A 13,870-nucleotide genomic window follows, 5' to 3' on the forward strand; every position below is an offset into this window, starting at 1 on the left:
GCTGGACAATAGGCATCACAATCCATACTATCATATCGTCCCTGTCTCAAAGTTCAATATAAATATGTAGTATATATATAAAAATATAAAACTGAATAATATATCACAACATTATACATGATCAACCATATAGGAGTTCATCAAGTTATATTTCAGACCAATAGATGTATAAATACAAAAAAATACATTAATCAGTTAATCATAAAGTGATAAGTACGGTATATAGATAAGCAAATCTTGGACCAATACATAAATGTGGCCAAGAATTATGGTTACTAAACAATCAAAAAGTGCAAAGTGCAAGATAAGTAAATAAAAAATAATAATTAAAAAAGAGAGAGGAGAGATCAGTGTGTATACATATAAATATATTGGTATTTAAATAGTTAAAAGAACAGCCAAAGCTCCATAGATGGCTGGAGAGAGTTAATGTTATTACCAGTACTTTGGCTGTTCTTTGAACTTTGAGACAGGGACGATATGATTGTATGGATTGTGTCCAGCTTCGGCTGTGTCTCTTGAGATTAAATGGTTTTAATTAATAAAATATTTTGTATACATTATAGACCTTTGTATTCGTTTTTTTCTTTTTTGGTCTTAATGTTTTTTGTATGCATACGGTTCTGCATTTTTAATACTGTTTAACAGAGTTCTAGTTTTCATAGCACAAATAGTCCATGTTTTTTTCCCTGTGTCTTAAGCCTGCTTTACACACTTCAATAAATCTTTCAATCCGTCGTCGGGGTCAAGTTGTAAGTGACGCACATCCGGCATCGTTCGTGAGGTATTTGCGTGTGAAACCTACATGCGATCGATATTGAACGAAAATACGGTGATCGCATACACGTCGTTTATTCCTCATACATTGGACGTTTAGTAGTACAAAACTAGTCAATTGAAACGTGTGACATCCCTCATACGATTTTGGTGTCTGATGCTATGTGCGCAGGTGTGCGCTCTGCACCGCAGCTTAAAAAAGGTCTGCTTCAGAGCGCAGCTGAAAAGCTGCGTTCTGAAGCGCCTCACAATGTCTGTCATGCACTAATCTCTGTCAGTCCGTCACTATCTCTGTCCCTCACTCTCAGTCCATGTCAGTCTATCCCCCTCTCTCATATACTCACCGTTCCCCGATCCCCGGCGCTGCACGGCATTCACACTGCTGAGGTGGCTTTTACTGTTTTGAAAAAGCCGGCCGCCCATTAAACAATCTCGTATTCCCTGCTTACCCTGCCCACCGGCGCCTATGATTGGTTACAGTGAGACACGCCCCCACGCTGAGTGACAGGTGTCACACTGCACCCAATCACAGCAGCCGGTGGGCGTGTCTATACTGTGTAGTGAAATAAATAATTAAATAATTAAAAAAAACGGCGTGCGGTTCCCCCCAATTTTAAAACCAGCCAGATAAAGCCATACGGCTGAAGGCTGGTATTCTCAGGATGGGGAGCTCCACGTTATGGGGAGCCCCCCAGCCTAACAATATCAGCCAACAGCCGCCCAGAATTGCCGCATACATTAGATGCGACAGTTCTGGGACAGTACCCGGCTCTTCCCGATTTACCCTGGTGCGTTGGCAAATCGGGGTAATAAGGAGTTATTGGAAGTCCATAGCCGCCAATAAGTCCTAGATTAATCATGTCAGGCGTCGATGAGACACCCTCCATGATTAATCTGAAAATTACAGTAAATAAACACACACGCCCGAAAAAATCCTTTATTGGAAATAAAAAACACACACACATTCCCTGGTTCACCACTTTAATCAGCCCCAAAAAGCCCTCCTTGTCCGGCGTAATCCAGGATGCTCCAGCGTCGCTTCCAGCGCTGCTGCATGGAGGTGACCGGAGCTGCAGCACACACAGCCGCTCCGGTCACCTCCACGCAGCTAATGAAGACAGCCGGCGATCAGCTGAGCTGTCACTGAGGTTACCCGCTGTCACTGGATCCAGCGGTGGCCGCGGGTAACCTCAGTGACAGATCAGCTGATCGCGCTACTCACCTCAGTTGCTGACTGGAGCTGACCGGAGCGGAGGTGAGTAGAGCGATCAGCTGATCTGTCACTGAGGTTACCCGCGGCCACCGCTGGATCCAGTGACAGCGGGTAACCTCAGTGAGAGCAACTGATCGCGCGGCTGTCTTCATTACCTGCGTGGAGGTGACCGGACCGGCTGTGTCTGCTGCAGCTCCGGTCACCTCCATGCAGCACAGCTGGAAGCGACGCTGCATCATCCTGGATTACGCCGGACAAGGAGGGCTTTTTGGGGCTGATTAAAGTGGTGAACCAGGGAATGTGTGTGTGTTTTTTATTTCCAATAAAGGATTTTTTCGGGCGTGTGTGTTTATTTACTGTAATTTACAGATTAATCATGGAGGGTGTCTCATAGACGCCTGACATGATTAATCTAGGACTTATTGGCAGCTATGGGCTGCCAATAACTCCTTATTACCCCGATTTGCCAACGCACCAGGGTAAATCGGGAAGAGCCGGGTACTGTCCCAGAACTGTCGCATATAATGTATGCGGCAATTCTGGGCGGCTGTTGGCTGATATTGTTAGGCTGGGGGGCTCCCCATAACGTGGAGCTCCCCATCCTGAAAATACCAGCCTTCAGCCGTATGGCTTTATCTGGCTGGTTTTAAAATTGGGGGGAACCGCACGCCGTTTTTTTTAATTATTTAATTATTTATTTCACTACACAGTATAGACACGCCCACCGGCTGCTGTGATTGGGTGCAGTGTGACACCTGTCACTCAGCATGGGGGCGTGTCTCACTGTAACCAATCATAGGCACCGGTGGGCGGGGAAAGCAGGGAATACGAGATTGTTTAATGGGCGGCCGGCTTTTTCAAAACAGTAAAAGCCGCCGCAGCAGTGTGAACGCCGTGCAGCGCCGGGGATCGGGGATCGGTGAGTATATGAGAGAGGGCTGCTCAATTCACTTACTCAGGAGATTAGCGGTCACCGGTGAGTCTTCACAGGTGACCGCTAATCAGGACGCGACACAGACAGAGCCGCAGCATGACAATGAAGTCGGGTGAGGTTCACCCGAGTTCACTCTGACAGTGCGGCTCTGTCTGTATCTGCTGTCATCTGCCATTCACCGCTGCTACATGGCTGTCTGTGGCTGCTGTCAGCGGCCATGTAGCAGAGCTGAATGGCAGATGACATAGTAAAAACGCATCCCTACACATTACACACGCTTGGCAAGTCAATAAATTAAAAAAAAAAAAGGGTGCCCAATGCATACGTCACAGAACACATGATCTAAAGGATCGCACACAAAATTGATCAATTTAACATAGACTACTAACGCACGTGTGACAGCAAATGAACGACCTACGTGCAATCTCATTAGATCGCATATGCGACCTGGGCGTGTCACATCGCATACGAGATCGCATACCTAATTGTAAGGTGTAAAGCTGGCTTTAGAATGCAGACATCTGTAGTTTCCACAGATTCTGACTCCACGATGATAGTTGGCAATACTTGCACAAACCTCCTTGGACAGCCTGCCTTGTAGCACACATACAACAAAGAGAAACATGAATTGGGCCAAAAACTAGGGTCCCAAAAATCAGAAGTGTTAACACTGGTCTTTGCACACCCGAGTTTGACACAGCTTGTGCACTAATGGTGTCAATACCTAAATAAAAACATGCAGCATTGTCTTTTGGGCTGGCACTATGACCACTCTGGCACAAAAACTGATGCACAGAATGTCTAGAAATGCTCCTATAGATTTTACATATATATATATATATATATATATATATATATATATATATATATATATATATATGATCAATTCTGGGATGATGAGGTTTCCCTACAATACGAGAGGGAAAAAACAATGGATAGGCTACACACATGCAGGCAGTCGGGTGGCTTTCTTCACAGAAGAAACATTCGCAGCAGTTGTATATCAATTAATATTGAGACTTTAGGCCTAGGACACATGGCGAGAAAAACTATGTGAGTGGAATGCGCTAAAAAAAAAAATCACATTCCACTCGGACCAATATTACTCTATGGGGCAGCACCCATGAGCGATTATTTTCTTGGCTCTAATCGGACCGAGAAAACAGTTGCAGTATGCTGTGAGTGTATTGTGAGGGGCACTGCAGCCAGAAACTTGAGATGCTGCCCCCTGACTGCTGGCCCCTCTGCATGTTAAAATAGAGTTCTCCCCCCTGGAAAGACACTGACCTGCCGCCCCCGCCTCCTGTGGTGTGACTGGCCTAAGCCCCGCCTCCTGGATACATATCACTGTGCTGCCCAGCTTCCAGCCTCTCGGCTGCAGGACCCGGACCTGTTTGGACAGCCGGACACAGGGACCCGCTCCTGGATGCGGAATGAGAGCTATCAGCAGGGAGGTAAGCGTTTCAGCTCACAGCGCTGTTAGCTGTGAGCGGCTCCCTCTCTGCTGAGGCACAAGCAGTGTGTGCCGGTGAGCGCGGCGTTCTATGGGAACGACCCGCCCGCTGGTCCGCTTGTGCTCGTCATTTTTTAAACACCCTTAACCCCCTCCCTCCCTCCAGCCTCCCCAAAAATCAGCATGGAGGAAAGCGTCCTGCTCACGGCGCTTTCAGCTGTGAGCGGCTCCCTCCATGCTGAGGCTCAAGCTATGGGCGCCGGCGAGCGGCGTTTCTGAGGAAACTACCTTCCCGCCGGTCAGCTTGAGCCGCCATTAAGTTTTTAAAAAAAAAAGAGCGCTTCGCGCTTTTTGTCTTTGGCCCCGCCTACCCGCCGCCCAGCCACCGCCGCCCAGCCACCGCCGCCAGTACTGAGAAGGAGCAGGGTAGGGCTGTGTGCGCTCTGCACGGCACCGAAAAGGTGTGCCTCAGAGCGCAGCTGAAAAGCTCCGTTCTGAGGCGCATGGTGCCGGCAGAGAACGTGCGCTCAGCCTGCAGCTCCTGCCATAGTCAGAGCAGGAGCTGCCGGCGGAGCGCACGGAAGAAGTGACATGTCACTTCTTAGAACACAGGGATTCGGGCCCCAGCTGAATCGCTGCGTTCTACTATGCAACGTGCGTACGGCCTCTGCACAGTCTCCATAGACTGTGCAGGGGACGCAGGACGCATGAATTACGCACACAGCCTAATTGAAGTGCAGACTCAGTGCTGTCCCTGTCACAGCGCAGGTTGGAGGCACGTTGGGGGGGAATGTAGTATGCAGGCACTAACCTGCAAGAGCTCAAATCACCCCATCCCACACGCACTGAACTTCCCCTCCCCTCCGTTTGTATGCCCCGGGAATGCCAAGGGGGCTAGCCTGGGAATGAACCAGGTACCATGTGGGTCTCCCAGTGAGCGGGTGGGTTAAGGGATTCTGTTAGGACTTCATTGTTCAAATTGAGGGGCTGGTAGTGAACAGGGGCAAGAAGCAACAGTCAGCAGGTGGCGTGTTTTCCCTCCTGCTGATACCAAACCTACACCGAGCCCCCTCCCAGGCCAAAACACACTCCATTTGACATTATGACAATGGTGACTGTTAACAGCCCCTCACCGTTGTCACACAGTGGTTTCAGCATGTTATGGCGGCGGTGGGTTCGGTGCCGACCATCGCGTTGTACGGTCATGTGCAGGGGTCACGGTAGCAAGCTTTGGCATGGGTAGCCACCATGTCGGGAGTCTGTCATCTTAACCCTTGGATAGGTGTGAGCGTCGTCGTAGCAGGCGTTACGTGGGTAGACCTAGATCCAGTCGTCTTGTCATTTCCTGAATCACCAGGTGAGTACCCTGATGGGGAATGCGGGGTGGGGTAAGTCCCCCTCGGGAGGATAACGTGATGTCACAGGTAACAGGCTTCCCGCCCAGCTCTACATGTTGTCACTAAGTTATTTATAACAAACAATGTTATTGGTGCTGAGGGAATCGCCCTCCCCCTTTTTTCTGGTAAAAGCTGTGATGGTATCTAGCATTCCTACCCCTTGTAGACAGCATTCCACAATCTACCCGCTCTAACTGTAAAGAAGCTTTCCCTATTTCGGAGGATTAAGTTTGGTGACAGTTTATTTATATTGACCACGAGGGTATTTATACAAATTATTATTATTTATTACAGGGCCATATAATTCATGGCGCTGTACATGTGAAAGGGGTTTTACATAATACGTACCAGTATAATAATCATAAACCGTACAAGGCACAGACAGGTACAGGAGGAGAGAGGACCCTGCCCGCGAGGGCTCACAGTCTACAGGGGATAGGTGAGGATACAGTAGATGACAGAGCTGATTGTGCGGCGCTGTATCAGACGGAGGGTTACGGCAGCTTGTAGACTTGTCGGACGAGGTACGAATGAGATCTCCTCTGAGACGTTTTTTCAAAAATTAAACATATCTTATTTTTCAACCTTATTTTAATACAGGCGGCCTACATTCCTTGTAATAATCTTGTTGCCACCGGTTAACTGACCCTTCAAGTGATTTAGTGATTAGTGACAATATGATGGGATCACGGGATCTCACACCCCTGTTATACCCCTAATTTCATGCTGTAATTGAAAGAAGTGATCTATATTGGCCACAGATAGTTTTATCGAAATGTGAGAAGTATATTTCTGTACAGTTGCATGGTTTGATTGTTTTTCTAAAATTGCTTCTCTTTTGTAGTGAAGTAATTCTCATCCTTTTGTACTAGATTTTCCCTCTTTGGTTAATTACGTATGTTTTAATTGGTTTTCCTTACCGTAGGAACCGAAAATAAACAAGTGAGATGGGTAAACCGGCAAGGTTAGCTATTCGCAGAATAATTAGGCTCGCTAATATTTTCTGGACAATTACTTCCACATAAATATTCTAAAAGGTATAAATTCGCTTTTAGTTTTTGGGTGCGTTGCATGGATTGGGGACGCTGCCCCATTGGGGCTTACGGTCTGGATTCCTTACCTGTATGTTAATGGGGGTGTGGGAGGAGGCTAGAGTGCCCGGAGTAGACCCACGCAGTCACGGGGAGAACGTACAGGCTCCTTGCGGATGGTGTCCTTGGCGGGATTTGGGCCCAGGACCCCAGGGCTGCAGCTAGCCACTGAGACACCGTGCCATGCCATAATAGTTTCAAGAGCAGGAACAGACAGATTTGTAGATGGAGTATTACGGCGTTGCAGGGCCAGCTGTTTGGGATCATTTGCGATTCAAAAGGTTTATATAGTTATATATATATATAAAAAAAAAAAAAAAAATGCTCCTTATGCTGGGCCCGGGGGGGGGGCATGGTCCATTAACCTACCTTTGATTGCGCCTTTCCCCCTATTATGGTTCCAGCTACACAAAAGGGGGGGGGTGGACTGGGAAATAGGAGAATGACCAGTGGTCCGACGGTGCCGGTGGGTAAAAGCCTTAACCAACTACAGCCCTTTCCTCGAATAAGTAATCAGGCTGATTAGGTTTTTTGTGGCTTGGAATGCCTATGGGTCAATGCAGGGTTGAAGACAAACAGGCATCTGGGTCCGGGTTAGCATCGGGCACCTTATTGCAATCCCAATCTCAGGTATTTTGGTAACTCAACCCACCAGCAGGATCCAGGTTTGGAGTTCTCAGCCAGATGGTGGGGTGTGTGGTGAAGTTAGGCCCATGATCCAGGCCTCCATTTTGCATGGACTTGACGGTTCTATGGTACGTTATTCAGCGGATGTTGCTCTGGTGGTTTATGTGCGTGACGATTTTACAAGCCACCCTCTTGTATTACACGCCCTGCAGTAGTCAGCGAATGTGCACCATTTTCGGTTGCAAGCAAACTGTTACGAGGACGGTCTTCCCAAATTTAAATTGTGGAACGGTACTGAAGCGATGAGGGTCTTGTGGGGTGTAAGGTATTGAAGGGTTGGATGATTATGGTAAGTGAGTGGAGCACAGTAGGCCTATTCTTTTTTAGCCGAAGATTGTTTTGTTTTTTTAAAAAAAAAAAAAAAAAAAAAGGGGTGGTTTGGATTGTTCGCCCCATTGCAAATCTATACATTGATATTTTGGATCTTTTTCTCCCACTCGGCGGGTGTCCCGACGTTGTCGGTTGTTTCTCTTAGGCGAGCGGGAGTATGGGACCAGTTTTTACCCATGACGACGGCACTTCATTTTAGCGTCACGTAGTTTGTCCTCCATTTTGTGGGCTGGTTTTTGGTTGGTAATGCGACGGTTACTCGTTCGTTATTTTTGGTGTTTGCCAGCCTGGTACCCGGCACGTACTCTCCCAGAGTTGGGGTGCTACAAGGCTTCAGGAGCCAGCATACATGAGCACAGTTTCAGTGGATCAGGTGACGACAATGGAAATGCATTATGAGGGACGACAGGTCGGAGTTGGTTTTCTTTTTTGAAATCGGGTTTTTATTTGACACGTAAGGAGATTCAGAACAGCGTACAGGGCTAATATAAAATGATATGATTGTGATTTGTTTATCCAAAAAAAAAAAAAAGTTTTGTCAGTACCACCTTGGAGAGAAGAGGTGTTTGACGGTTACGAGAATTCCCTGTTCTGACAGTGTTTTTTGCCTTTCAGATCCAAGTCGGCCCAGTGATTGGGTCCGAGGTTACTTCCATGTATGTTGGCAGCGAGGAGAGCGGATCTTCGTCTCTTCGCCTTGGTGGTCGGTTCTTTGTTCCTGTTACAGTGAAAGTAATTGGAGAGGTTGCCGGGGCTTGGCTCAGCGGTGGGTTTATCGGAGGGGACCAAGATTGCGTGAGCTCTCTTTTTTACAATCGACTTGGTGATACACATAGGCTTCAAGTATCTGGTCCAAGGCCGTCTAGCTAGGCCTCTTACCCTTATCCGGTCAGAGAGGTACAAATTTCCCTGTTTTAGTGCAGAGTGTTACAACGATCCGGTCGAAGGTTACCCTCTGGCCCAGGGGGCTTGGAGCTATGGAAGAAGGTGATAAGGATCTCTCCTGGCGCATGGTCGATCGGGGCCTACCCAAGTTGTGCTGTTCATAAAGTGTTTGTATAAAAAAAAAAAAAAAAAAAAAAAAGGTTGGAGGTCTGGCACCGCCAGCTGGAAGGCAATATTTGGCTGTCCTTAAGCTCAGATGGGTACATCCCGAATGATGATGTTGTGGATATGGTGGTTGCGGAAATTCCTGGGACGGCTCAGGTATTTCAGTTTTTTGGGTGGGGTCGCAGCTTGCTGGCGCTGTGCTGCTCCTTGGCGGAAGGGGTAGGAAAAGTGGTGGTGAAATACCCGCGCCGGACGGCCGGATGGCGGTACATTTGCCTGAACCCCGTGATGTTGGCAAGTTAATGCCTGGTTAAAAGCTGCGACCAAATTTTATGCCAAAAGATGAGAGTGGTTTTTTCCCCATACCTCTCTCCAAAAATGGAAAATTCAAATAAAAGTATTTTAATTTATAAGAGAACGGTGTTGTGTCTTTCTAGGGGGGGAAAAATGGTGGTTGTTGGGTCCTGGCAGTCTGAGGGGCACTGCAGCCAGAAACTTGAGATGCTGCCCCCTGACTGCTGGCCCCTCTGCATGTTAAAATAGAGTTCTCCCCCCTGGAAAGACACTGACCTGCCGCCCCCGCCTCCTGTGGTGTGACTGGCCTAAGCCCCGCCTCCTGGATACATATCACTGTGCTGCCCAGCTTCCAGCCTCTCGGCTGCAGGACCCGGACCTGTTTCCCACCCTCCCTCCCTTTTGTTTTCCAAGTTTGTTGGAGTTTACTGTGTTTTAAGTCGCAGCAGCGGAAGGGGTAGGAAAAGTGGTGGTGAAATACCCGCGCCGGACGGCCGGATGGCGGTACATTTGCCTGAACCCCGTGATGTTGGCAAGTTAATGCCTGGTTAAAAGCTGCGACCAAATTTTATGCCAAAAGATGAGAGTGGTTTTTTCCCCATACCTCTCTCCAAAAATGGAAAATTCAAATAAAAGTATTTTAATTTATAAGAGAACGGTGTTGTGTCTTTCTAGGGGGGGAAAAATGGTGGTTGTTGGGTCCTGGCAGTCTAATCCTGTTTCACTCGCACCCATACAAGTCTATGGGGCTAGAGAAACATCGCACTGCACTCGCGTTAGACTGGTGTAATGCGAATGCAGTGCAAAATCGCAATAGCCAGCAGCGAAGGAGATAGAGAAATCCCGCCCTCTTCTCCGCAGCGTCATCCCTCCCTGCCACAGAGCCGGCCCCCCTCTGCAGCTGTGGTCTGATCGCACGATCGGACCATAGTCGCATGACACTCGCATGACACTCGGCTCCCGCTGTGCTGCGAGTGTGAGTTAAGTGTTCATGCGAGGACTCGCACTAATCCCTGTGTGGCCTCAGCCTTAAAAGCATAGTGATATGGTGTTTCTAAAAAATAGTAAGACATTTCACATACAAGAGAAACAATAATAAAAATTTGTTTTATTTGTGAAGCCCTACTAGTAATTACAACAGATGTTTGTTGTTATTGGCTTCTTTTGTGAATTACAAAATTCCATGCATTTATTTATTGTGCATTAAAATTTGTTTCTCAGCCCCTAAAGGAACTCTAAAGACAAAAATACACAAAAGTGCAAAACATTCCCAGGAAATTCTGCCTTAATAATCTCATCCTTTCTGATCACATTGCTATCAAGGCCATGAGAAATTAGTGATTTCTTTTGCTCCTTACAATTCTAGGTCTAGCGATAACAACTGGCTTCAGCAGGAGACTTCTCCACTGCTTGTTCTGGAGGACAAGTATGACAAGAATTCCTTCCTTAGGTGAGACCCAACCCTCAGATGTCTGACAGTAAAAATAGAAAGGATAGGAGAAAATTAGTGCCTGTGCTCTAAGTAGGATTTCTACAAGACCATTTAATGGGAATACAAGGAACTCATGGAGAATGACACAGTGGGGGGAAACGTCTTCCCCAATAACTTTTATTATTCATTTCTAGCTTAGACATAGAATTTTCCCAAAAGATACAGTTTTTCATTGTTTTTCCTAAGATTTCAGCGGGGTTTTTTTTAAATTCCTGAAATTAGGTGGACCACGGGGGAACACTATTCTCCTTAAGGAGACTTTGCAAGCCAGTCTGGCTGCCAGGTAAGGGGACTTATAGCTGCAATGCCCCTCTGGGAAATATTCAAATTGTCTCTCCAGTAAAGGAGACAAACTCTAGCACAGCGCCACCTATTGGAAGTAGCGATCCTAAAAGTCACAAGTGGATTTTCAACAATCCATTGCAATATGACTCAGGATATATAAGCCAGATCAGAATCCCAATTTGCAGACACGGTGTTTCGGGGTGCTTGCCCCTCGTCAGTGCAAAGTATGGGGGTGTCTGATCTGGCTCATGAGAAAGCTATGTGGGGACCACGGGGGAACACTATTCTCCTTAAGGAGACTTTGCAAGCCAGTCTGGCTGCCAGGTAAGGGGACTTATAGCTGCAATGCCCCTCTGGGAAATATTCAAATTGTCTCTCCAGTAAAGGAGACAAACTCTAGCACAGCGCCACCTATTGGAAGTAGCGATCCTAAAAGTCACAAGTGGATTTTCAACAATCCATTGCAATATGACTCAGAAATTAGGTGGTAATTGGAAGAAAAAAATGAGGTGCAATACAAGTACCCTGACTTTTATTGCAAACATGTTGGTATGTCTGAGCATTTTACCTTTTTTACATACAGCAGGCTCTAAGTATGATATTTTTCTTGAGTATTTCCATAAACTTTGATAAAGAAAAAAATAAAAAAAATGCATTTCAAAAATATATTACCCAAAAAGAAGCTTATTATTTATGACAGCATTTTCTTTTTTTAGCAGTCAAATCTGTATTCATCAGCATACATCTTAGCGGTCGCTTACACAAGGATATACATCGGACGAGTGCTATTGAATGTTTTATTGGATAGCACTCGGAAACATGGTATACTATGGGGCAGTGCCGATTAGTGTTTTTTTCTCAGGCTGATATGGAAATCATTAAAGCCTATGTGTTTCTGGAAATCATTGGACTACACTTAGGGCTCATGCGCACGTTGTGTAATTGCATGCATTTACGCTGCGTATTGCACTGCAGCGTAAATGCATGCATCCTGCATCCCCTGCACAATCTATGAAGATTATGCATGAGACGGGCGCACGTTGCTTTTATGAACGCAGCGATTTTGGTGCTAACATTTTTACCTAAATCCGTGCATTCATAAAATGATCATGTCAATTATTCCGTGCTCTATGGATGCAGCTCCCACTCTGTCTATAGTGGGGGCAGCAGCCATAGCGCATGAAATCAGCTTTTTTTGTACAGAAAAACTGCATCCATCTGTGTTGTCAAATTGCTGCAGAATATTCAGCAGTTACGTGCGCATGAGCCCTTAGATGACATCCAATTTCCGCAGAATCACATAATGGAGAAGATGGAGAATTTTTGTTTTCCATCTTCTTCTGACTATGTGCTATGATTCCCTCATGTAAGAGAATTGGATCATGCTAAGCAGGCATTCTGATGAAACTTGGATCAGAGTTTGAATACAGTGTCAGTAGCATAACTGATCCAATTCTTTTGCATGAGAAAACTCGTGAACCCTAGCCTTAGATTAAGTTCTCAAGATTAAAATTCAGATATGAGTAATGATGAAAAATGAAAAACAAGCAGCTTTATATAAAACCTAACATACAAAAACTGCAGAGACAAAAATGCAATTAAAATGCACACAAAAATGTAATAAAAACACATTGAAAAAAAACACAAGAAAACTACTTTACTTATTATGTAAAGAAATGTTGTAAAAAATCTGCAAAAACTTAGCACAACCAGTGCAGAAACCCCTAAAACCAATAAACTTTATTTTAATCTATTAAAACCAGTCAACTGTGCAGGTGATTGTGAAAACAATAGCTTTTCACACAATAATTATAGCAATAGTGCCAAAGGGTTTTGGGGGGTGTTCTGTTTGCTGTGTCTCTCAGTAATCACACTCAGTGGAGCTCTTCAGGCTCTTTATTAGGTGGTGTTGTCAGCCATCACATCTCTCTCTGCTGCCTGCACTCTGTCTGCAGTACCAGCGAGTTCCCACTTGCTTGTGGTGAACACATACAAGTAGTGTGACCCCTAGAGGCCCCTAGAGGCCACACAGCATATACATATTGCTACATCCTTTCTCTTTAAACAAGAAGAACAAATCAAACTTAATAAGCACAACAGTTAATCTGACCAAGTAAAAGATATTTACAATATATACAGTTAGATATAATCCTTGAGGTGCGCAGGCTTTCTGATCATTCTGCCGGCCCTAGTAACATAAGAAGAGTCAATGTCCACCTCTGGTAGTTGTTCTGATTCTGGTAATGTGCCTTCTGATATTGCCTGTCTCTGGTTAACAGTCTCACCCTGATGGTCAGCAGTCACTGTTGGTACTTGGCTTGGACTTGCTGCCTCATTATCTTGGGTATCAGGATATTGTTCAAAAGGCCATGAATCATCTTGTTCTTGTGTTTTCCTCAAATATCTCCTATTTCTCCTTAGGCTTCTTACGTCTTCTGTTACAATTTCGTAGGACCGAGGTCCTAGTTTCTGGACAACCTTTGCCTTTTGCCAGTGTTTGTTGATATTTGCTGCTTGGCTGCAGCCGTATGTTGTCATTCCTCTGGAGATCTGGCAGATCCTTTGCAGATTTATTGTAATAGAAAGCTTGCCTATCTTGATTTTTCTTTAGTTGGGCTTTGATGTTTCCCACCAACTTTGGCTTTAACAGATGACTAGCGGTTGGTATGAGTGTCTTTGTACGTCTACTCATGAGCCTCTGTGCCAGACTGCTGTCTATGCCTTGGCTGGGTGTGTTTCTATGATCCAGTATAAACAGATATACATCAGTACCTGCCTCTTTTGCTTTTTTTAGGAGTCTTTTGGCCGTTTTTACTGCGGACTCTGCTTTGCCATTACTCTGTGGATATCTTGGAGAAGACGTCTGG

General features: G+C 45.8%; 1 protein-coding gene across 1 annotated transcript in view; it reads right to left on the bottom strand.

Annotated features, from left to right (window-relative positions):
- Nucleotides 1–13,870, bottom strand: part of LOC142256875 (myocardin-like) — a 190,415-nt gene that overhangs the window by 107,408 nt on the left and 69,137 nt on the right. The gene's annotated exons all lie outside the window — the stretch shown is intronic.

Source organism: Anomaloglossus baeobatrachus, chromosome 11 (genome assembly GCF_048569485.1).
Source record: "Anomaloglossus baeobatrachus isolate aAnoBae1 chromosome 11, aAnoBae1.hap1, whole genome shotgun sequence".
NCBI classification, from domain to species: Eukaryota; Metazoa; Chordata; class Amphibia; order Anura; family Aromobatidae; genus Anomaloglossus; species Anomaloglossus baeobatrachus.